The sequence below is a fragment of the Dermacentor andersoni genome, chromosome 1 (genome assembly GCF_023375885.2).
Source record: "Dermacentor andersoni chromosome 1, qqDerAnde1_hic_scaffold, whole genome shotgun sequence".
Taxonomy (NCBI): Eukaryota; Metazoa; Arthropoda; class Arachnida; order Ixodida; family Ixodidae; genus Dermacentor; species Dermacentor andersoni.
This window is the reverse complement of record NC_092814.1, coordinates 377,289,021-377,314,913: the sequence shown is the minus strand read 5'-3', so window position 1 is coordinate 377,314,913 and position 25,893 is coordinate 377,289,021. Positions and strand designations below refer to the sequence as shown.

The window sequence follows — 25,893 nt, the reverse complement described above, 5'->3', positions numbered from 1 at the left end:
GATGCTGACAGACCGTTCCATTCGTTGCATGTTTTCGGTAAAAATGATTGCGAATGTGTTAGTGTGTTAGAGCGAGGAACATGTACCTTATGCGTATGATCTCTACGTGAGAAGATGAATGGTGCTGGGTTAATCCATGCCGACCGAAGCGCAGCGTTCTGGTGGTAAATCTTATGAAATAAGCATAAGCGTGATTGTTTCCTGCGGATTAATAGCGAAGGTAGGTTCACAGTAGTCTTCATTTGTGTTACGCTTGCTGTACGACGGTAATTACCTAGTATAAACCTATCGTTAATTGTATTGTTAATTGTATTGTTAATTGGCTACCTCTTTCTCGTTAAAAATATAATAAGCTTTGTCCTCCATATATAGTTAAATATATTGTGTATGTGCATGGTGTTTACAGGGGAATGTAAAACAATGTTAAAGTGAGAAAATACGGATCAGGCAGCCACCGCTGATACTTCTTGTGCAATGGGTCTCCTATTATGATTGACAGAAACAAAGCAAAGTACGAACTAATTAATATCCGTGCACGTCCGCGCCAACAATGATGCCGTAAGCTATTAGCCACAATAAAGTTTCAAGTGAAAAGGTTGCGGCAAGTCAACAGAAACCTCAAATGATGTGGGTGACAAAACTCTAGCAATGGCGCGTTAGGCGGGAGGGTAGGGGGTGGAAAGACTTTGGCATCGCAGGAGAGGCTTTGGCATACATGCAGGTGCGTCCTGCGCTGTGCGATAAGATTTGTAAGGCGGCGAAACGTGTCGCCAGATAAAGACAAACAAGTACACGTGTCAATACCCCCCTCTTAAAAAGCATCGACCCGATGCTGCAAACAAACGAAAGTAATAAAGAAGCACTCGTAGCAAAGAAAACAACAAAATAAGGAAAGTTCGTCAGCGTGCGTAAAAGGGTTTAAGAGGCACCACGTGGACCACTTCAGATCGTGCGCGGCGCCGCTATGAATGCGAAATGTCGTCTGGCACGACCTCATAGTCCTGTGTCGGATGACCTTGTAGGGTTCGAAATAGCGTCGCAATAGTTTCTCACTCAGTCCACGTCGGCGTTTCGGGGTCCAAACCCAAACACGGTCGCAGGGTTGGTGCTCGACGTAGCGTCGTCGGAGGTTGCAGTGTCGGCTGTCGGTACGCTGCTGGTTCTTGATACGTAGGCGGGCCAGCTGTCGGGCTTCTTCGGCGCGCTGGAGATAGGTAACGACGTCAAGATTCTCTTCGTCAGTGACGTGCGGCAGCATGGCGTCGAGCGTCGTCGTCGGGTCCCTGCCGTAAACCAGCTTAAACGGCGTGAACTGTGTTATTTCTTGCACCGCCGTGTTGTAAGCGAAGGTTACGTACGGCAGAACGGCATCCCAGGTCTTGTGTTCGACGTCGACGTACATTGCTAGCATGTCAGCGAGGGTCTTATTCAAGCGCTCTGTAAGACCATTCGTCTGCGGGTGGTAGGCCGTTGTCCTCCTGTAGCTTGGCTGGCTGTAATGCAGAATGGCTTGGGCGAGCTCTGCTGTAAAGGCCGTTCCTCTGTCGGTGGTGAGGACTTCTGGGGATCCATGTCGCAGCAGCATGTTTTAGACGAAAAATTTCGCCACTTCGGCTGCGCTGCCTTTCGGTAGAGCTTTAGTTTCAGCGAAACGGGTGAGATAGTCCGTCGCCACGACAATTCACTTATTTCCGGATGTTGACGTCGGAAACGGTCTCAATAAATCCATACCGATCTGCTGAAATGGTCGGCAAGGACGTTCGATCGGCTGTAGTATTCCTGCTGGCCTTGTGGGTGGTGTCTTGCGTCGCTGACAGTCTCGGCATGTCTTAACGTAACGGGCGACCTCGGCGGTCAGACGCGGCCAGTAATACCTTTCCTGTATCCTCGACAGCGTCCGAGAGAATCCGAGGTGCCCAGCGGCTGGATCGTCATGTAGGGCGTGCAGTACTTCTGGGCGCAGCGCTGACGGAACAACTAGAAGACAGTTGGCGCAGATTGGTGAGAAGTTCTTTTTCACGAGCAGGTTGTTTTGTAGCGTGAACGAAGTCAATCCGTGCTTAAATGCCCTAGGGACCAACGTCGGTGTTCCCTTCCATATACTCGACGAGGCCTTTTAGCTCCGGGTCTGCTCGTTGCGGTTTAGTGAAGTCTTCCGCGCTTATTATTCCGAGGAAGGCATCGTCGTCCTCGTCGTCTTGCGGCGGGGGATCGATGGGGGCGCGTGATAGGCAGTCGGCGTCAGAGTGTTTTCGTCGGGATTTGTAGATTACCGTGACGTCATATTCTTGCAGTCTCAGGCTCCACAGCGCGAGCCGTCCTGAAGGGCCTTTAAGTTAGCTAGCCAACACAACGCGTGACGGTCGCTGACGACTTTGAATGGCCTGCCATAGAGGTAAGGGCGGAATTTGGCTGTAGCCCAAATGATGGCAAGGCCGTCCTTTTCAGTCGTGGAATAATTGATTTCCGCTTTTGACAGCGACCGGCTAGCATGAGATATCATCCGTTCAAGTCCGTCTTTCCTCTGGACTAGGAGGGTACCGAGGCCTAGGCTACTGGTATCAGTGTAGATTTCGGTATCGGCGTCCTCGTCGAAGTGTGCAAGTCTTGAAATACGTCGGCCTGCGGCGTTTCCCACTCCAACTCAGCATCACATTGGGTTAGATGTGTTAGCGGCTCCACGATGGGTGAACAGCCCTTGACAAAGTGCCTATAGTAGGCACACATGCCAAGGAATCTACGCACTGCCTTCTTGTCGATGGGCTGCGGGAACTTTGCTATGACAGCTGTCTTCTGCGGGTCGGGGCTTACTCTAGATTTGCTGATGACGTGGCCTAGGAACAGAAGCTTATCATAAGCGAAGCGGCACTTTTCCGGCTTCAGAGTGAGCTCTGATGACTTGATGGCCTCTAATACTGTCGCAAGCCGCCTAAGGTGATGGTCGAAATTTCCGGCGAAGACAACGACGTCATCCAAGTAAACAAGACACGTCTGCCACTTCAATCCTGCTAACACCGTGTCCATGACGCGCTGAAACGTTGCAGGCGCCGAGCACACTCCAAATGGCATGACCTTGAACTCGTAGAGGCCGTCTGGCGTGATGAAGGTGGTCTTTTCTCTCTTTCTCTCGTAGACTTTTATTTGCTAGTAGCCAGACCTGAGGTCCATCGATGAGGAGTATTTAGCGTTACATAGCAGATCCAATGCGTCGTCTATCCGTGGGAGGGCGTATACGTCCTTCTTCGTGATCTTGTTCAGTCGACGATAATCGACGCAGAAACGTAGGGTTCCGTCCTTTTTCTTCACCAAGACTACAGGAGATGCCCGCGGGCTTTTCGACGGCTGAATGATGTCTTCGCGAAGCATTTCGTCGACTTGTTGCCTAATAGCGTCACGTTCTCGCGTCGAAACTCGGTAAGGGCTCTGGCGAAGTAGTCGAACAAACTCTTCGGTTATTCTCCGATGCTTTGCGACTGGTGTTTGTCGAATCCTCGATGACGTCAAAAAACACTCTTTGTATCGTTGTAGAAGACTTCCTGATCTGTTGCTGCTTACACACGGGGAGACTCGGATTTATGTCGAAGTCTGGTTCGAGAACTGTGGTTGTCAGGGTAGATGCGGCAGAATTCAAGAGGACAAACGCATTGCTGGTTTCCACAATTTGCTTGATGTACGCGATTGTCGTGCCTTTGTTGACGTGCTTGAACTCCTGGCTGAAGTTTGTCAGGAACACCTTCGTTTTTCTTCCGTGCAGTTCAGCGATCCCTCTTGCGACACAAATTTCACGGTCGAGTAGTAGACGTTGGTCACCCACGATGACGCCTTCTACGTCAGCGGGTGTTTCAGTGCCGACGAAAATGATAATGCTGGAGCATCGTGGGATGCTCACGATGCAAGGCGTGGTGACCACGAGAGCTCTCCGGCGGTAACGCTTTATCTTCCGACAGCGTTATCGATTTCGACTTCAGGTCGATGACTGCGCCATCTTGGTTCAGGAAGTCCATGCCGAGAACGACGTCTTGTGAACACTGTTGGAGGATAACGAAGGTGGCAGGGTAAGACCGGTCATGAACGGTAATTCTGGCCGTGCAGATTCCAGTCGGCATCATGAGGTGGTCCTCCAGCTGTGCGAATCTGAGGGCCTTCCCATGCAGTCTTAACTTTCTTCAACTGGGCCGCGATGGGACCACTCGTGACGGAGTAATCGGCTCCTGTGTCTACTAAGGCAGTGACTGCGTGGCCGTCGAGAAGCACGTCGAGGTCGGTGGTTCTTTGTCTTGCATTACAGTTAGCTCTGGGCGTCGGATCAATCTGCATCGCGTTGACCTGTGGCTGGATCGTCGCGTCGTCAAGTCGTCTTTCATCGGCGTATTCTTTTCTGCCAGACTTCGTCGGGACAGCGGTGTGTCGTCGTTGTTATGTCGTCGAGATAATCGCTTCGGCGTCTTCGTCGGCGGCAGAGGATCTTCGTCAGTTCGACGAAAAGCAACCGCACCTCCATCGGTTACTGCTTTTAGTTTTCCGGATATGGACTGACGAACAGACCCCGGGCTGGGCCAGTGCATGGTCGTTGTTGCGGCGACAGGTAGCGGCCTGGTGACGGCGAACGGGACGGTCGTCGAGAGTTCCACTGAGTGGCGGCTAAGTATTCGGCGATGTTACGTGGGCGCTCCCCAAGCTGTGGACGCGGCGCCTTGACGGCGAACCCTCTTAGTCCCAAGTCGCGGTATGGGCATCGGCGGTACACATGGCCGGCTTCTCCGCAGTGATAGCAGAGCGGGCGGTGGTCGGGCGTTCGCCAAATGTCCTTGTTCCTCACGTAGCTACGCTGGGCGACGGGTGGGCGTGCTGGCGGCGGTGGCGGTGGACGACGGAATTGCGGCGTTACAGGGCCCTGGCGCGGCCGCGGAGGGGGACCTTGAAGGCGTGTGACGGCGGCGTAAGTGATCGCTTCCGGCTGGGGCTGTGGTAATTGCGGTTGCAACTCAGGAACTCCAAGCGACCGCTTAACCTCTTCTTTCACGATGTCGGCAATCGAGGCCACTTGAAGCTGCGATGGAGGTATGGCAAAGAAGTCCGACACGGCCGTGGACGACACGAAAGACGCGGACAAGAAGACGCAGCAGCGTAGGCTTAGCCAGTCACACACCAGGAACAGCGTCTAGCCCGAGCCCCACTTCAGTAGCGCTGGCGATCCGGCTGCGGAGCTCGGCACGGCGCACTTCTTCTTCCTTACAACTTCCCCCCTCGCTGAAGACGGAGCTGCACAGGAGGCCTAAGGCGTCGTGAGGACGAAGGGCTCGTGATACGGCTTGAGCCGATCTGCGTGCACAATTTCACGGCCTCGGCGACGCAGGTCCGTAGGGGGCGTCAGAGGTTCGATAACGTAGTTCACCGGAGAAGTTTGGCGTAGAACCCGGTAAGGTCCATGGTAACGGGATACAAACTTGGAAGAGACACCTTGTGTCGAAGTAGGAGGCACCCACAACCAAACAAGAGCGTCAGGCGAAAACTGGTGGTGGGGGCGCCCGTCGTCATGACGAAATTTCTGTAGCGCTTGTTCTTGTGTTGTACGGGAGCGAGCTAGTTGCCGACATTCTTCTGCATACCGGGCGGCTTCGGAAACCGGTGTACCTTCTGATAAGTCGGGACGGTAAGGGAGAATAGTGTCAATGGGAAATGATGGTTCGCGGCCATATAGAAGAAAGAAGGGAGAAAAGCCCGTCGTTGACTGGGGTGCCGTGTTGTAGGCGTACGTGACATAGGGAAGGATGAGGTCCCAGTTGGTGTGGTTGGAGGCGACATACATCGAAAGCATGTCGCCAAGAGTTCGGTTAAAGCGCTCTGTCAATCCGTTTGTTTGCGGGTGATATGCGGTGGTACAGCGATGAATAATGCGGCATTCAGCGAGAAGTTCTTGAATGACATCGGCGAGAAAGACGCGGCCACGGTCGCTCAGGAGTTCGCGGGGAGCGCCGTGACGTAGAACGAAGCGTTGAAGGAGAAAGGAGGCAACGTCACGAGCCGTCGCGGCTGGCAGAGCGGCCGTTTCTGCATACCTCGTGAGATGGTCTACAGCTACAATGACCCAACGATTGCCAGCAGCTGTGTATGGCAGAGGCCCGTAGAGGTCTATCCCAACCCGGTCAAAGGGTCGCGAAGGGCACGGCAAAGGTTGCATTGGTCCAGAAGGGCGGCAAGGATCAGGCTTCCGCCGTTGACATTCTGTGCAAGAGCGAATGTACTTTTGCACAAATGTGTACATACCACGCCAATAAAACCTATGACGTAGTCTGGTGTAGGTCTTGAAGAGACCAGCGTGCGCGCACTGAGGGTCGGCGTGGAAAGCGGCGCATACATCAGTGCGGAGCTGCCGAGGTATTACAAGCAGCCATTTGCGGCCGTCGGAACTGTAGTTACGGCGATAGACAATTCCGTCGCGGATGGCGAAGTGCGAAGCTTGTCGGCGTAACGCTCGGGATGGTGGGCGTGTAGGTGAATTAGAGATGTAATCAATCAAAGATGAAATCCAGGAGTCCTTGCGCTGCTCCAAAGCCATGTCGACAGAAGCGAATGGGAGAAGTGGGTCGTCTAGGACGGACACACTGACAATGTCGGCGTGGACAGGCGAGCGCGAAAGAGCATCGGCATCGGCGTGCTTCTTGCCTGAGCGGTAGACAACCCGGATATCGTACTCTTGGAGCCTCAGTGCCCACCGGGCTAGGCGGCCGCAGGGATCCTTGAGAGACGACAACCAGCAAAGTGCGTGGTGATCGGTAACGACATCGAAGGGCCGGCCGTACAGGTATGGGCGAAATTTTGTGATGGCCCAGATGATCGCGAGACATTCTTTTTCCGTGACGGAATAGTTGGCTTCAGCTTTCGTCAGAGTGCGGCTCGCGTAAGCAACAACATATTCTTGGCAGCCGGGCTTTCGCTGGGCGAGCACAGCGCCAAGACCAACACCGCTAGCATCCGTATGGAGTTCTGTGGGAGCAGTTGGGTCGAAATGGCGTAGTATCGGTGGTGTTGTGAGGAGGCGACGTAGCGTCGCAAAGGCATGATCGCAAGCCGGGGACCATGAGGAAAGATTGGGGTCTCCTCGAAGAAGCTCTGTCAGTGGTGCCATAATCGAAGCGAAATTTCGAATAAAGCGGCGGAAATACGAGCAGAGGCCAATGAAACTGCGCAAGTCTTTTAGTGACGTTGGCCTCGGGAATTCTGTAACAGCACGGAGCTTAGCGGCATCAGGGAGAACGCCGTCCTTCGACACGACATGTCCGAGAATTGTCAGCTTGCGTGCGCCAAAGTGGCATTTCCTCAGGTTTAGTTGGAGGCCAGCGTCACTGAGACAGCGTAAAACCTGCTCCAAGCGATGAAGGTGAGTAGGAAAATCGGGTGCAAACACTACTACATCATCCAAATAACACAGGCACGTGTTCCATTTGAGGCCTCGGAGAATAGTGTCCATCATCCGCTCAAAAGTCGCGGGCGCGTTGCAAAGTCCGAATGGCATCACACGAAATTCGTATAGGCCATCTGGTGTGATGAAAGCAGTTTTAGGCTTATCGTCTGCAGCCATAGGCACCTGCCAATAACCAGAGCGCAGATCGAGGGAGGAAAAGAACTCTGCGCCTTGTAAGCAGTCTAGGGCGTCGTCGATCCGCGGCAATGGATAAACATCCTTTCGGGTTATTTTGTTTAGGCGACGGTAATCTACACAAAAGCGGATCGAGCCATCTTTCTTTTTAACTAAGACTACTGGCGATGCCCATGGGCTGTCGGATGGTTCAATGACGCCACGCTTTAGCATGTCACCTACTTGCTCGTCAATGACGCGCCGTTCGGTCGACGATACGCGGTATGGTCGCTGCCGTAGCGGTGAGTGAGAACCGGTGTCAATCCGGTGACATACAGTCGTCGTTCGGCCCAGAGAAGTGGTATGGCTGTCAAAAGCAGGACGAAATTTCTCGAGGAGACGAAGAAGGTCATGGCGTTGCTTGGGGTTTAAGGCATTGTCGATGACATGGTTGAAAACGTCCTCAGGCGACGTGGCAGTCACGGGACTACAGTAGAGGGTGCTGACTTCTGACGATCCAATAGGAAGTTGCAACGTGGTAATCGTGTCGTAAGGCTCCACAGTGCCGAGAGATTCACCGCGAAGCAACGTAATCGGGAACGGGAAGTAATTGTATACAGGAAGGTGAGTCGCGCCAGCTTGAAGGCCAAGCAGCGCAGTTGGGAGTGGTGAGAGGTGGCGATGAACGAAAGCAGTTGAAGGTATAAAGAGTACGGTGGCGTCGGAGGCAACGGAACAGGATACAGATGCCAGAACGGATGCGTGTGGAGGTATTAGGATGTCGTCAGTGAGGGACAACTTGGTGCAGGAAAGCGAAACGTCATCAAATATGGCATTGCCAAGCGAAGAGAAGGCGACTTCTGCACGGGAGCAATCAATAACAGCTTGGTGACGGGAGAGAAAGTCCCAACCTAAAATAATATCGTGGGAACAGTGGGGAAGAACGACGAACTCGACTGTGTAGAGCACACCTTGAATTTCAAGTCTGGCGGTACACGCAGCCACCGGCTGGACGTGCTGTGCTGTGGCCGTGCGGAGTAAAGGACCGAAGAAAGGCGTCGTGACTTTTCGTATTGAGCGGCAAAGTTTTTCGGCAATTACAGATATGGCGGCACCTGTGTCAATGAGGGCAAGCACAGAGACACCTTCAACAGCGACATCAATAACGTTAGGCGGCGAAAGAAGAGGGCTTAAGCGTTGCGGCGATGACGCAGTTCTTGCCTCAGGAACTGCGCCACTTAGTTTTCCGTGTCAGCAGGAGAGGGACGTCGACGCATCGGGGAGGGCGAGCGACGACGAGGAGAAGGAGAACGGCGGTCAGAAACTTGACGAAGGCTTTGGCGGGGAAGGGGTAAATCGCGGTCAGGAGCGTAAGGCAACGGATGGTCGTACGCGGCTGTGCGTGGGTCGTCACGTGGATGAAGTGGACGGCGGCGGCACAGGCGTGCAACGTGACCGGGAATACCGCACGAATAGCAGATGGGCCGATTGTCCGCTGTACGCCAGGGATTCATTACTCGATGGACTGGAGGTCGTGGCGGCGTGGGGGTAAAAACAGGGCTAGGCATTGGAGGCGGAGCCCGGAAGGTCGGTGGTCGTGGTCGTGCGACGGCGTCGGCGTAAGTCAATGAGGCGGTGAGTTGAGGCGCCCGTTCCTGAGGAAGGGCCTCGGACACTTGTTCTTCTATAACGTGTCGTAGGGTCGGACTAAGGGACGAACTTGACTCCGGTGGATTGGAGATGAGGGAGAGCTGGCGAGCAACTTCTTCCCGGACGAAAGCCTTGATTTGCGAGAGGAGGGTGGCATCAGGAAAAGGAGAGGTCAAGCCGGACAACGATTCCTGATGGGGAACAGGACGGCGGGTGAGGAGGCGTTGACGGCGGAGCTCGTCATAGCTTTGGCACAGTTCAATAACTTGGGCAACAGTAGAGGGGCTCTTTGAGATGAGCATCTGAAACGCGTCCTCGTCGATACCCTTCATAATATGCTTGATTTTATTGCACTCAGTCATGGATGCATCGACGCGTTTACAGAGATCGATGACATCTTCGATGTAGCTGGTAAAGTTCTCACCAGGCTGCTGAGAGCGCGACTGCAGACGCTGTTCGGCACGAAGCTTTTGAACAGCAGGGCGGCCGAAGACCTCGCTGAACTTTGTCTTAAACATCGCCCAGCTTGGGACTTCACTTTCGTGGTTCCGAAACCACAAGTGGGCTATTCCGGTGAGGTAGAAAGGGACGGTGGTCAATTTAGTAATGTCATCCCATTTGTTGTTCCGACTGACGCGTTCGTATGATGAGAGCCAGTCATCAACGTCATGGTCGTCAGTGCCGCTGAAGATAGGAGGGTCCCGCTGGCGGAACGTGCCGGGGCATACGGTATACTGGGGAGCAGGTGGTGGTAAGCTCGTGGCGCTTTCGGTGGTCATGATGGCAGGGAGAGTCCGGCTGCGCAATTCCAGGATTGCAGGAGACCCAGCAAACCTCCACCAATTATGGCAAAGAAGTCCGACACGGCCGTGGACGACACGAAAGACGCGGACAAGAAGACGCAGCAGCGTAGGCTTAGCCAGTCACACACCAGGAACAGCGTCTAGCCCGAGCCCCACTTCAGTAGCGCTGGCGATCCGGCTGCGGAGCTCGGCACGGCGCACTTCTTCTTCCTTACAGAGGTAAGGCCTTGCGCAGTTCTTCGCGCACAATGGCCTGATGGTCCCTTGAAGGTCGTTGGAACCCATTCCTTAGATGGCGCACTGCGGCATGAGCCCTTGTCGATCATGCTGCCTAGTGCGCATTTCCAGAGTTTTCTCGATCGTCGATGCCTCTGCAGAAAACTCAGCTACGGTCTTGGCCGGGTTGCGAATCAGTCCGGCGAAAAGTTCTTGCTTGACGCCCCGCATCAGGAAGCGAACCTTTTTCTCCTCCGACAAAAGACGGGCCATCTCCTCCGTGAAGATCGCTATGGCTCATTGGGAAGCTGTACTCTGGTTTCCAGTAGCGCTTGGGCGCGCTGTTTACGCACGATGCTTGTGAATATTTGCAGGAAGCCGGTTCGGAACAGGTCCTACGTGGTTAAGGTGGCTTCTCGATTCTCGAACCACGTCCTGGCGGCATCTTCCACTGCGAAATAGACAAGTCGCTGCTTGTCGTCTCTGTTCCAGCTGCTAAACGTAGCGACCCTCTCACACGTCTCCAGCCAGCTTTCCGGGTCCTCCAATGTGGAACCTCGGAACGTCGGTGGCTCCCTGGACTGCTGCAGAACTATTGGGGCCGCTGCGGCTGCCATTGGGGATGCCTTCTTGATCGTCTCTGGACGATCTTCTTGGACGATTTTCTTGGACGATTTTCTTGGTCGTCCATTGTAGAAGTCCGTGTTCCGGGGGCAGCTGCTGTAGCCGGCGGCTTGCTCGATGTTCCGGGACGACGTTGGTGCTGTCTTTGCGGTCCGGGCTTGGATTACGGCTTGTCGGGGTTGTCGAGAGTAATCGAGTAATCGCTGGGACCCGCGTGCATTCCACAAAGTTCTACATTATTCGCGTCGCGTACAATTGCAATCAAATTGCAGAAGCTTCGGTCCCAGACAGCGGATGGAACCATCAATAACAGTCCAGAAATTTTCGATACATCCAGGCGCGTCCTGCACTGTGCGATAACATTTGTTAGGCGGTGAAACGTGTCGCCCCATAAAGACAAACAAGTACACGTGTCAATATATAGGCAGTCAAAAGTGGCTCTTCAGCCGAGCCTTTGCTACGAGTCCCCCATTCTCCAAGCTTATACTTCTCTCCTGAAATGTGTACCTGCATTTTCTGAAAGCATGAACCAAGTTACACCTTAAAAAAGTTAAATTATGGGGTTTTACGTGCCAAAATCACTTTCTGATTATGAGGCACGCCGTAATGCAGGACTACGGAAATTTCGACCACCTGGGGTTCTTTAACGTGCACCCAAATCTAAGTACACGGGTGTTTTCGCATTTCGCCCCCATCGAAATGCGGCCGCCGTGGCCGGGATTCGATCCCGTGACCTCGTGCTCAGCAGCCCAACACCATAGCCACTGAGCAACCCCGCCGGGATAAGTTACACTTTCCAGAGACATTAGGAATTGTTCACCTACCCCACCTCATCCTTCTCTTCGCTTTTTTTTGAAGAAATTAAAGTACCTCGTTTTCCGCACTTCTCAAATTTCAACAAATTAATTTCATATACAGTTACCTAAGCGTACAAATAAAGTTGTTGAATTGTTATATATGTTCGTTTGGAGAGCAATTCATTTGTTGAACAATACATATCCTTTTCATTCAGGTCTCGCGGCAAACACAGAAGACCCCCTCCTCGCAATGTATGGTGCTGCCCCAACAGCTGGCGCGCCACTCGCCCGCTTCTTGAGGACGATCCTATAGAGGCGTCAGCCCCATGATCGCGTCCACCTGCATGGCGCGTCGCGGCCCGGCTGCCCGTGCCGATCAGGACGTTTGGCTCGCGTAGATCGTTTCTCCCTCCAAGACACCGAGTTCTTTGGTTCGTTCCGCTTGCTCAGGCGCACGCTTCGTCTTTGTGTGACTCAAGAGCATGCCGAGCGAATGAGTGGGCGGTGCGAACGGAGTGCGATAACGCTATCGCGTTCCACTTTTGAAGGCGAAGCTTAAGCGTCCTCCAATTTTTTAAGTTTTCACTGTGGACACCATGCCCAAACACAATATATTTAAATATCTACACGGGACCAAGTTTATTATATTTTTTCAAGAGAAGAGGCAGCCAACGAACAATTATTTATAATACTATGGATATATTACGCCTAGAGCATGAATATGTTGCAGTAGGTTCGCCTTGCTTCAAACTGCTTTGCGTGCTTTTTTGATCCTGAAAAAAATCTGCAGACTTCAGTGGCCCCTTCGGCACAGTATTTTATCAAGGGCGTGTGAAATGCACGTGAATGATGTGTGTTTCAGCATTGATTCCCTTTCCAGTAGGCACTGCTAACGACTTGAAACAAAGAAGAGCATAACCAGCACCAATGCTTGGAAGATCGTCTAGATTCCTCGAATTGGGTCCTTACAGAAGCCGATGAGTCACTGGACGTTTTGAGCAACATCATGCGCACAGATGAAGCCAATTTTCACAGAAACGCTCGGACAAATTTGCATAAGGCACGCTATTGGAGTGACTACAATGCACACTGGGCAAAGCGCAGTCGGCACCAGTACCAGTGGTCGTTCAATCTGGGGTGTGGAATTTACGCCGGTGCTATAATCAGTCCCATATTCTTCGATAACACTCTGACTGGACATAGTTACGTGGATGAAATCCTTGAAGGAATGGTAGATGAGTTTCTCACCGAAGTTCCGCTGCCACGTCTTCCACTTCTGTGGTATCAGTGAGATGGATCACCAGTGTACAGCAGCAGCCGAGCACGAAACTGGCTGGATGCGATTTTTCGTGCGCACTAGATTGGAGGGCACAGACCTATAAATTGGCCGGCTAGGTCACCTGACCTATCTCCACTCGATTTCTTTCTTTGGGGTTATGTGAAAGACCGTGCTTACATGATCGAGACGGACGTCAGATTAGCTCAAGACAAGGATAACGGATGTCTGCCGTAGAACTCGAGCGTCGGTCATCAAGAAAGCCACTGAAGATGTGATAAAACGGAGACAGTACTGCGTAGTAGCAGAAGGAGACCTATTCGATCACGTCCTCTAGGAGCTGGTGTTGAACGGCGCTTACGAATTCATTCATAATAAGAGCACACTAAAATCTGAGGTTTTTTTTACAGGCGTCCCGATTGCCGATTCGGCTCATTTAGAAGTGGTTAGGAACTTTCTTGGACGCATCGGTTTTGCCTTTTCTCAACACGTGGTTCGCTTCCCGGTCTGGTTATTTCGCTTTTATTTTATGCCACGAACCTGTTTTTGCAGAACGTAACACTCTGATAAAAAATAAAGCGGTCCCTTTAATTTGGCTTTACTGAAGCAAGTTTATGGCGCGAAATATAGCTTCGCGCGTACTCTTTCGATGCGGCGCGAGAAAAGCTGGGATTTTGAAACATTCAATGCCCATTACATTGCTTTTCACATTTCGCGCGTGGTCAGAGAGGCGCTTCGGTGGCGTTATTAAGGGGCTATTGTTATCAATGTGATCAGTCGGCCTTGAGAGACGGGTAATAAGAATGATGTAGAAATGAGAGGAAAGAACAGCTGCGAAGCCGCGAAACCTGCTGTTGGTGCTCCCTCCGTACCATTGTCAAGGTGATGCGCTGTCTCTTCGGGTTTGCGACAAACAATGCAGTTGTTTTTAATCTGTTTATTGGAGGGCACTGCTTTATGATGCGGGCGGTAGCGCAGTCACGAGGTATTTTTCATATTTCTTGAGGTTTGTTGGCCAGTCGGAAAAAATTTCACGCAATTAGTACGTCGCTGAAAAGACAGCAGTTAGATGCCATCTGGGGGTGCCTATAAATGCCTCATTGACACTTCGATAATTAGGACCGTACTTCTCGAATTAGATAATTAATTGCAATTGTTGAATTAAATTTCAAGAATGAAAGAATTACTGGCGGCTGCACCACTGTACTGGAAATAATATGCACGAGGTGTTCTTCGAGTAACGCAACTGCTCTTCTTTTATGTTTTGGTACGTGATAGCTCGGACATCCTGTATAACACTCAGTAACCGAAGTGAGGCCAAGTCGGATTCAATGTAAAGCAGGATCAACAGCAGTCATGCGCTGAAGCACTTATACTTGGACTCACACAAGAAAACAAAGACGGAGAGAGGCTGCAGTTTCGCCGGAATGGCGAAGCAGTATCAGTGATAGCGAAGTATACGACAATACACGAAGTAATATTACACCACCGATAGACACCAGATTCTTGGTGGTGAGAGAGGACTCAAGCCGTGAAATTAAACTGTCTCCTACTATGAGGTCTGAATTCTGATATAAGGCTGTCATTTCAGTGAACTCTTCGAGGTCGCACAATGTTTCTTAAATTGCAAGACATATATGTATGTATCATGAGAAGCCAACAAAGATACCAGTGAAAACATAGGGGAAATTGCTTCTACTTATTAATTGAATTTGTAAAGAAATGATAAATTTATGACAATAAAGGTGGATAAAAAAGCTACTTGCTGCAGTTGGCGAACGATCCCACGTCTTCGCATTACGCATGCGATGCTCTAACCATTGAGCTACCGCGGTGCGGTTTCCCCATCCACAATCTTGGATATTTAAGTGCTACTACTAGAGCTAACCTTGAGAATGTCAAGTAGTGCCACCACTCACAAACCTTGGCGCCGGATGTGGAACATCCTTTCTGCTGCAGGCGTCACGAGTACGTGATCTTTCTGAGTGAAGGCAACTGGTAAGTAAACCCGCGCATGCTACCTGAAGGGATCAATGTTGCAGGGTTCGAGATGCCCGTTACGTAAGAACCTGAAGAAATCGGGTTAACCGAGGGGCCCGATTTTTTATTAATGTTGTAATGAGAAGCCAACAAACAAAGACACCAAAGAAAACATAGAGGGAATTACTTGTACTTACTAATTGAAATGATAAGTTAATGGCAGTGAAAGTGGATATATATATATATATATATATATATATATATATATATATATATATATGGGGTTCAGAAAGCTGTTGCCCCCCCCCCTCCCCTCCCTCCGGAAAGATGAAAACTTTCCGCCTACGTCTAGAGGTAAACATGTACTAAATAAATAAACAAAAAAATAAATTCGCCTGACTGCGATCTCACAAGCCTCCATCGCAGTGCTCTGAAATGCCCATCCGAGGGAAGAATTCTGCGTCCAACCTATACTGCGGCACTATAGGTTGACAGCTGTGACTGTGGCAGTGACATAGGCACAGGAAACTTGCGTCACCTACCGGTTTCCGCCCTATTCGTGATCGCGGAATCCTAGAACAAGTCCCCCGAACCCCTTCGCCAATGTGGAGCAGCAGGCTAGAGGCACTCCACTCAGGCCGACCTTTCCACATTTCTTCCATTAAATTTTTTTTCTCTCTCTCTGTATAGAATAAGGAATCTAAAAGAAAGAAACGAGAAAAGACTGTTTATACTGCTGTGAATATATGGGCTAGCGGCGTACGGTATGCGGGCTACGTTTAGAAAAATCTTTTAATTTTTATGCACTGAAGCTTGCCCACCAGTGTTGAGAGAAATTAGTCAGAATCTTTGTCCGGGAATCGCGACGACGATGGCCTGTCCCAGACTGTCGTCACTTCCTCTTGTGTTTCCATGCTACATGCAACATTACCTACCCTTCGAGCTCGCGGTAAAGAAGTTTTCAGCCTCACTGCCTTCTGAAACACCTTCGTGCGCTCTTTTACGCCACATAATTTTCGGCGTATAAAGTCTCCATTGCTCTTTATGACTAGCCTTGAAAAGGTTTCGTAAAGGAAGCGCAGTGCCTTAGTTGAACGCTGTAGAGTATACTGGGGTAGTTCAATCGAAATTTTATAGATAGAATGGAATACAAATTGAATGGCTATCGTATCGAATCGAGGACATATAAAAAATTCATTATGCAGCCAGCTTTCGCGTAATTGTGGTTCTCCACGAGCGCGAGCTGCACTACGAACGCGAGACACTCAGAAGATGAAATATCTTATGCGCCCGCTGTCACTACTTTTGCCCCTTGTCATTTCGTTGTACGCGCAGGAGCGTCATATTTTAATTGTATCATTCTTTATTACCATATTTCTTGTCCTTCTCACTTTACAAAGTGCTAAATGTGAACGAGTGTAAAGAACAGGGCATCTCTTTGCGTATAAACACAAAGAAAAAGAAAACTACAAACATCGAAATGCTGGCCTGGGTTGCCTGGATGTATTCTTATGTGAGCATCTGTAGCAGTTACGACACAAGCGCGCTTCCTGAGAGAAGGTAACACCTTTAATCTAGCGGCATGAAGGTTTCAGCTTCTCTCTAAAGGTGACCGCTGCATTCTCTTTGACATATGATGGCACGAACGACTGTGTAATAAATAAAAAGCTGCAAATGCACAGACGGGAAGCTGTGTGGTCACTTCTCATGTCTCAACTCTTCGTACACCCCTTTGACGAGCTCATAGCTTACGTGGTCCCTTTTTTGTTTCACGAGATAGCTGGTAGCACTTGTCTCTACATCGTTCCCTTAGCGACGAAGTGCGTCTGTGTATTTGGGGCAGCTGTCAGAGCAAGAGAGTTTAGATGGTCGCGATTCTTGGGAACGCTATATGAGCGAATGTTGGGCAAACCTGTTTGGCGTGTAAGATCATAGCAACGTGGCAATGCACATGGAATATCTTCCATTTTTTCCCCTTAGCCTCCGCAGAATTTTCGTATTAAAGCGGAGCTCATGACATCATACAATGCTAACGCACATTTCATGGGGAGCACTGACGAAACCTCGAAGGTGGCCGCCATGACAAGAGCTCCTTTGTCGCCTTACTGGCAATTTTTCGCTGGGGAATTTTGCTTGTAAATGTGCTTTTGCCTTGGCACTACGGCGGACGACATGCTTTGCTTCCCCCCTTCCCCCTCCCCCCCCTCTTTTCCGTTTTAGGGCATAAGCCTTTAGTGGCTCACGAGTGTTCGGGCGCAGTCCGTGGTGGACGCAGGAAAGCGGTGATCACCGGCGAGGGGAGCAAGGAGAGGAGACGCAATGCCATTAGCGCTGTGCGAGTGGGCGCGTGGGAGAGCTCAGACATGCCGGTTGGGGTGCGCGCACATCGGCGACAAACCTTGCAGCCATATTGCTGTGATTGCATCCCATGCTTGCGGCCACGGCGGCGTCCGTTCGCAAAACAGTTCAGACAACAGCAAGAGAGGCAGTCATAGATCGGCTTTCGCCTATCGCAGTTTAGCTTAGCAAAGTGCCCATAGATTTTTTTTTCCGTTTATCGGCCCCTTAAACTTCGATCCAAAATTTTGTCGTCGGTGGTTCGCAGGGGAGGGGGCGCTGTAACGTAAGCGTTGCCACAAAAGGCAAACGGAGAGCAATATCCCGCATTATTTGGAGTATTCATCCTCTGTCGCGAAGTGCAGCTCGGTTTGGGACAAAGGGAGCAAAGCGCGTCCTCCTCCGTGGTACTGCTGTGCCTAGGCAAAGGCAGGCTTCGAGAAGCAGAAGTCCTACGATATCTCTCACGCACTGCGCACAAGGGTCAGCAAAACGCGAGAAAGAAGGTCTCGTGGGTTGCGTGGGAAGGAACGGGTATACTGATCCAATTGTATGGGTGCATCTCGTCGAATTGCAATCCTACAGGGTAGCACCTCGGTTCACATTCAGGCTATGTCCTCGTTTAGTTTGTCTACCGGCCTTGGTGGTGTAGCGGCTTTCGCGTTGCGCTGCTAAGACGAAGGACGCGGGATCAAATCCCGGCCGCGGCGGCCGCATTACTGTGGGGGCGAAATTTAAAACGCCTTTGTACCATGCATTCGGTGCACGTTAAAGAACCTCAGGTGGTCAAAATTAATCCGGAGTGCACTTCTATGGCCTGCCGCATAATCATATCGTGGTCTGGAAACGTAATACGGCAGAGTTATTATTTTTTTTTAGTTCGTCTAATCAAATGTCACTGTATTTCTATCCGACGTAGGTTTGTGGGACCTCAGCGATGATCGAAGGCCAATTTGTGTAATTATGCACTCGTTAGTCGTTTTTGCTGGAAGCGTTGTAGGGTTGGCTACGCTTTGTAGTTGAACAAACGTAGACGAACACGAACGTGTAACAACACGAACGTGAACGTGAACGTGAACACGAACAAACGTGTAAGTGGTCTTGTTGAACAGTCATGTGTATAAATATCCTGTTAAGAAAGATGTCACACTGTGGGGGCAGAGAACTTGATGGTAGAGCAGCACAATAAATATCAACTAGTCGCATTGAGTGCCTCAGCCAGCCGATGGTAGGCTGCATTGCACGCAACCACAAAGAAAAAGAAAACAGAAAAAAAAGACAGGTGCCATGGAGGCTGGATACAAACCTCTATGGTACGTTTTCCTCCTGCCGCCAGAGCGGTCCCTGCTTAAATTATTCGGCGCTTTCTATTATATATGCGCATTATTTTCCATCCTGGTCTGAGAAAGCATTATTGAAACTTCGAACGTCTCGCCTACAGTCGCAACCAATTAAGAAGCCGAAGTACATATTTATTTATTTATTTACAATACTGCCAGTCTCTACTGAGACCATAGCAGGTGGGCACTGTATATATATATACATATATATATGTACATAAACAAAGAACACTGAAAACGTTTAGTATCAATACATGTATAACGTCAGTTTCGCACTTTAAACATAATTTTCACTAAAAAATGTATACACCAAACACAAGTACATGCAAACTTTCAAAAAAGAAAAAAAAATGCCAATTGAGGTATTCTACGCTGCATACCCGACTACATACACAGGGCACAAGTACATGGTGGTTTGCACGATCAATAATAGCACTAGCAATTTTAACATGCTAAACAATTTTTTCAATTTTTAATTCAAACTGAGACAGTGATTCTGTGTTAGTGGTGAGAGGCGATAACATATTCCATTCACGGATGGCAACAGGAAAAAAGGAATATTTAAACACATTATTATTACATTTATATTCTACTAAGGTGTTTGTGTGTTTGTGCCTGGTAGGTCGTGTTTGTGAATAAGAAATGTAATTTGAAATGTCAATTTTGAAATAATCATGCAGAAGTTGATAAAGAAATTTCAAACGTGCCTGTTTCGCTCGTGTTTCGAGCGTAAGGAGCCCAGAAATTGCTAGAAGGTTAGAGGGAGAGTCTTCACGTCTAAATTTGTTATGGATAAATCGAATGGCCTTCCTTTGTATTGTTTCTATTTTCTTTATGTTAGTTTGGGTATGAGGAAACCATACAGTGTTTCCGTATTCGAGGATCGGCCTAACGAATGTTTTGTATGCTAGGAGTTTTGTTGACAAGGGTGCGAGTTGAAGTGATCGGCAAAGGAAAAATAACTTTTGCATAGCAGATGAGGTAATGTGGTGAATATGCTCGTCCCACCTTAGGTCTGACGTTATTGTTAAGCCTAGATATTTATATTTTTGTACTTTAGTCAAAACTGTACCATTTATGGTGTAGCAAAAGTCTGAAGATTCTTTTTTTCTCGTTATAGTTATACATGCCGATTTTTTTACATTGATTATCATCTGCCAGTCTGAGCACCATTCTGTAATACTACTAAGTGATTTGTTAAGGGAGTAGTGATCTTTATCATTTTTAATTTCTCTATAAATGATACAGTCATCCGCGAATAACTTTATTTTACAGTCTATGTTAGTGGTTATATCATTAATATACACGAGAAATAACAAGGGCCCAAGCACGGAGCCCTGGGGTACTCCTGACGTAACTGATACTATGTCTGATGTTGTATGTTCGAAGATAACAAACTGACACCTATTAAACAAAAACCCACGAACCCAAGCAACAATTTCTGTGTCTCCGATAATGCTTTTTAGTCTATTTATTAGTTTGGTGTGACAAACACAATCAAACGCTTTAGAAAAATCAAGTAGGATTAGGTCCGTTTGGCCGTGATTGTCAATACCCAGCGCGAGATCGTGTATGACTTCTGTTAATTGAGTTATGGTCGATAAACCCCTGCGAAAGCCATGCTGGTTAGGGGACAGGATGCCTTCGTTTTCAAAAAAAAATAGTTAAATGTTTTAGAATTATATGTTCGAGTAGTTTGCATGCCGTACTTGTTAACGATATTGGTCTGAAATTTGATTCAACGGATTTATCTCCCGACTTGTAGATCGGAATAATTTTAGCTATTTTCCAATCTTCGGGTAGTTTTGATGTCGATAGGGATTTACGGAAAATAAGGCCGAGGTATCTGCTGCACCACTGTGCGTACCTTTTAAGAAATTGGTTGGGTATATTGTCCGGACCACATGCTTTTTTAGTGTCTAGGGCAAGAAGAAGGTTAAGAACACCAGCGTCTGTGATAACGAGTGGGTCGATAGTGGAAACAGTCCGTGGAACTAAGTCCGGCATGACGCCATTATCGTTTGTGAAGATCGAACGAAAGAATTGGTTATATCTGTTGGCTTTATCCACTTTTTCACTTGACGAGATCTGAGTTGTGAGTGTGTTTTTTTGGCAAAAGTGGTTCCAGAATCTATGTGGATTGTTCTTTATAAAGCTGGGGAGTACAGTGTTGAAGTAATGGTGTTTCGCTTCTTTGGATTTCTGTTTGAAATTTTTTGCTGCAAGCGCTAGCCTAGGGGTCTTAGATAGAGTATTGCCTGTGGCCTTGCTAGCTTTGCGTAATCTTTTGAGTTGGCGTTTCGCATGTATTACTTCCCGAGTAATCCATGGGTTATTTTTCAAGAGTTTTTTCGATTTAACAGGAATAAAATGTGTTACACAGTGGGACACTATGTCTTTAAAACGCATCCAGACAACATTTATATCAGTCAAAAGATCTGAGGCCAATGCCGAAAACTCTTGGAATTCGTGGGATAAATAGGTTTGTATGTGGGCGTCATCTGCTTTGTCGAAATTGATTATAGTTTGGGCTGCGGTTTCCACTGATATTTTGTTACCTAGTGGTAAGATACACATCGGAATATTGTGATCGGATATTCCTTCTATTACTTCTACCTTCACTTGTTCTAAGAGAAAGTTACTACTTAGTAAGATCAGGTCAAGTATACTCCGAGACTCGTTTTGCACCCTTGTGGGGTATTCCACAATTTGGCGCAAGTTGAAATTTAACATCATATCGAGAAGGGCTTCTGAAGCCTTTGTTGTGTACTGCATGGTAGACCAGTTAAGGTCGGCAAGGTTAAAATCACCCATAAGAATAACACGACAATTTAGAGCGTGTTGCTGCAAATATTCTTGTATGGCAATTATGCATTCGTGTCCACATACGGGGCTTCGATATAGGCAACCAACAACTATACTTGTGCCTTTAGTGTTAATCTTACAAAAGATATAAAACCAAGGAAAGCATGGGGCCAATTGACCATGTTTTTTTATTTAAGTGTAGAAGTAATTACATGCGTGAGGCTTAAATTGTGCTATCAACTTCACCGTTTTAACGAAGTAAAATGCAAACACCTTTCTTTTTATTATGAAGATTGTGACGGAGCGGAAAGTAAAAAATAAATGTATTGAAGGATATTTAGTTGGCTATTTACGAGTTCGCCAACACAATAGATGTCGCACAGTTCGTGCAGGCAAAACGTCATCCTCTTCATCCTCACGATCAGCTTCGTCCTGTCGCTCCGTAAGAACATGAAGTTTGACGCAAAATAATAAACCTAAACTACAATGAACGCTGTTATTGAACAATGACTATTTCCCATGTGGTTATTTAAGCTTCAAGTTTGTATAAATAATAATAATAATAATAATAATAACAATAATAATAATAATAATAATAATGTTTATTGCCACAAAATATACAAAATAACACAAGCAGGCCGGTCTAAGCCTCAGTTGGCTTGTAGGACCGTGCCTATGAATGTAATAGACAAAGCAAAAAAATATACATGAATTGATGAAAGATGAATAAAAAAATGAAAGGCAAAAAATTGATGATAATAATAATAATAATAATAATAATAATAATAATAATAATAATAATAATAATAATAATAATAATAATCCTCTTTTATGTCCACTGCAGGACGAAGGCCTTTCCCTGCGATCTCCAATCACCCCTGTCATGCGCCAACAGATTCCAACTAGCGTCCGCGAATTTCCTAATTTCATCACCCCACCTTGTCTTCGGCCGTCCTCGACTGCGCTTCCCGTCTCTTGGTACCCATTCTGTAACCGAACCGTAATGGTCCAACGGTTCTCTAACCTACGGATTACATGCCCTGCCCAGCTCCATTTTTTTCTCTTAATGTCAATTAGAATATCGGCTATATCCGTTTGCTCTCTGATGCAAACCGCTCTCTTTCTGTCTCTTAACGTTATGCCTAGCATTCTTCGTGCCATCGCTCCTTGCGCGGTCCTTAACTTGTTCTCGATCTTCTTTGTCAGTCTCCAAATCTCTGCCTCATATGTCAGCACCGGTAAAATGAACTGATTGTACACCTTACTTTTCAATGATAATGGAAAGCTTCCAGTCAGAAGCTGAGAATGTCTCCCGTATGCAATCTAACCCATTGTTATTCTATGAATTTCCTTCTCATTATCAGGGTTCTCTATGAAGAATTGACCTAGGTAAACGTATTCCTTCCCAGACTCTAGTGGCTGACTCGCGATCCTGAACTCTTGTTCCCTTGCCCTGCCTTTCATCATTATCTTTCTCTTCTGCATATTAATCTTCAACCCCACTCTTACACTCTCTCTGTTAGGGTCTTCAATCATTTGTTGTAACTCGTCTGCAGTGTTGCTGAATAGAGCAATGTCATCTGCAAACCGAAGGTTGCTGATATATACGCCGTCGATCATTACTGCTAAGCCTTCCCAGTTTAATAGCTTGAATACTTCTTTCAATCACGCAGTGAATAGCATTGGAGAGCTTGTGTCACCTTGTCCGACCCCTTTCTTTATAGGTATCTTCCTACTTTTGTTGCGTAGATATTTTCCAAGGTATTTATGTAACCGGTCTGTACTTCGAGATTACATAATGCCTCTATGACTGCTGGTATCTTTACTGAATCAAATGCCTTTTCGTAATCTATGAAAGCCATATAGAGAGGCTGATTGTACTCTGCGGATTTCTCGATTACCTCATTTGTATTCATACGGTAGCTACTAAAATTCAGTTTTTACGTTATTGTCATCCTTCAAGATCAGTTACATTTAGTCACCATATTCGGCGAATACGCCATACTAAGTTTTTTTGCTTTTTGTCATTGCGTAGTTAATTTTATTCCACTATTAATGTGTTTTAATATGCACCTGTTTCGGTGTCATACACCTTGTCATTTCTGCTTCATTCGTTACAAGCGGGTTGTGGTGGTCGATCACCCTTTCCGATAAAAAGACCACAACGTTTTTGACGTCAAAGGTTCATCTGCGCACGAAGAAAAAATTTCGTCTCATCCTTGTTGTATTCAACGCTGCGTTAGCCATACATGTAGGAACAACCCTTAAAACAACAATGAAAAACAAACGGTAATGTTTAAGATGGGGTTCATATGGTACCTTCCTTATATGCGGCTCTGAACTTTTGTATTAAACGATCGAGGAGTTTGAAGGTCAGTAGCTTGCGAGTCACGGTGATGGTCACAAAAATAAAGGAAACTTCTATATATTTGGTAATTCACGACATTTCTTCGTTCACCCATTGGGGGAATGCGCATATTGAGTGCTTATACTAAAAGTATAAGCACTCTATAAGCCCGAAATAGCGCTAGAAAACGCACACATGGAAAAGGGGACGAACACGAGTGCGATTGCTCGTTCCCCTTTCTATGCCTTAGGCGCCGTAGTGAGCTCCGCAATATTTAATATTGACAAGCTGACAGTTGTCAAGGTATACGCATATCTTGGTAGGCAAGCGTCTTTCAATTCATCGGAATGTGGCTGCCAGGGACAGAACCTTGTGCTCAGCAACAGAGCCACTGCGACAGCGGTGCGTGGGCCATGGAAGAACTCTTGAAGCCTCGCGGTATTACCGCATGGAACTGGCCGCTCAGTAGATTATGTCCGGCAGAACGGATGCTCGGAGCGGTGCTACGAATTTGCGTATCATCAATGCAGCACCGTGGCTGGGCTAAACTCTCTAGTACCTGGATCCCCAGAAGCAGCGGCTCAGCGCTGGTGCGACCTCGCAGCCTAATAACTTTTTCTCAATCGATTATGTGCGTTCTGCAAGAATCCTTGCGCTGGCTGTCTCGTACGCACTGCGGCTACGACGGAGCTCAACTCCCTAGAACTGCGGGCCTTCCGTATTAGCCTAGTAAACGGACAGAGGACGTGCAGAAAGAGGCCTACTCACGGTCTCAGGCTCCCGCTTCTTCTGCGCCTATGATAAACTTCCTGGACTGCTCAACCAGTGAGCTCGCTTAACAGACCTTTCTAGAGATAAAGAGCGTGCCTGCCCCGGCACTACGTAATTGCAGAGCGGAGTCATAAAGCCTAAAGAGAAAAAAAGAATGCCTTAACCTTAATCTTATCTCCAGGGCGAACGTTTCTCATCACCGTCGTGGTCCATGGGGTCCAGTCTGCTGCGCCGTATCGCCAGTAGTCCTGTCGGGACCCGTTACTACCACCACCACGAGACTAAGACAGAAAAGCGCGAAGGCCAAGCCGTCAGTTTAGCCGGCACTCTGTACTTCTCTTGGCCCGACGAAACGAAGGGCATTCGTGCCTTATACGTACAAGGCGCAACCGTGGAGAAAGCTCGCCACGTACGCTTTGGCAGAGAAATCACACAAAACATGTTCCGCATGATACAAGTGCTCGCGCTGATGTGAATGCCTTGAATATGACGAGGTACAGCAACGTGAACTTGTCGCTTATGTAAAATTATTTAAGGTGCTTAGAACATTCGTTATTTGAACCACCACGAAAGAACAAGAATGTGGGCGGAGTGGGCGCGAATATAACAGCTAGCGACGAACACATGATGTACAGTGCGTGGCAAGACACGCTCTAAATGACGAGGCCGACACAGTATACGACCTAGACATCGCGCTCACATTCTAAACTAATGTCATCATCATTACATAGTGAGCAATATGGCCGCTGTGGTATGGGTTGGTAGTGCTCGTCGCGCTGCTGGCTGGCTGGTTTTGGGTGTTTTGTAAGCACTTTCGGGGTGGTAATCGTTTGTACGGTTCTCTAACATGACTACAGATATTTTTATTATGTTGCCAGGTGACCGAGAAGCCTCAACTAGCAAGAAAAGAAAACAGTTGAAACAAGTAAGCTTACATTGTTTATTGTCAATGGTGAATGAAGCAGTACATGCTCACAATTTTAGTATATGGACCCAATGCTGTCGGTCACTAAGTTTACAACTTACAAAAACACAGATATCCAACTATTGATTGTAATTGAAAGCTTAAATCGAGCGAAGTTTTCTCATCGTATTTGGCGTGCCGCTAAAGCAGGGAGAACAAAGCTTCCGACAACGATATTTATGCTTGACTACCCTCGTACTTGTAGTTGCGCACGGTGCTGTTTGACGCGTTTCATACCATACGTATATTTTATGCGCTTGACGATTTCAGCTAGACTGCGAAAATAACCATAAAAGTGCGCGGCAAAGATGTGCCGTCAGCAAGATGAGCTCGAGCTGTAATGTCCCACTGCTATCACAACATATTGGCGAGAGGCACGTAGTGTGGGCGAAAAAAAAAACGTT

The 25,893-nt window shown here is 48.1% G+C and overlaps 1 protein-coding gene across 1 annotated transcript in view; it reads right to left on the bottom strand.

Annotated features, from left to right (window-relative positions):
* The window catches only part of LOC126518495 (organic cation transporter protein-like), a 124,364-nt gene extending 99,800 nt beyond the window's left edge, over window positions 1-24,564 (bottom strand). The window contains exon 1 of the mRNA XM_072285868.1: window positions 24,523-24,564. The gene's annotated coding sequence lies outside the window, so the exon portion shown is untranslated. The remainder of the gene's footprint in view (window positions 1-24,522) is intronic.
* Window positions 24,565-25,893: the final 1,329 nt, after the last annotated feature.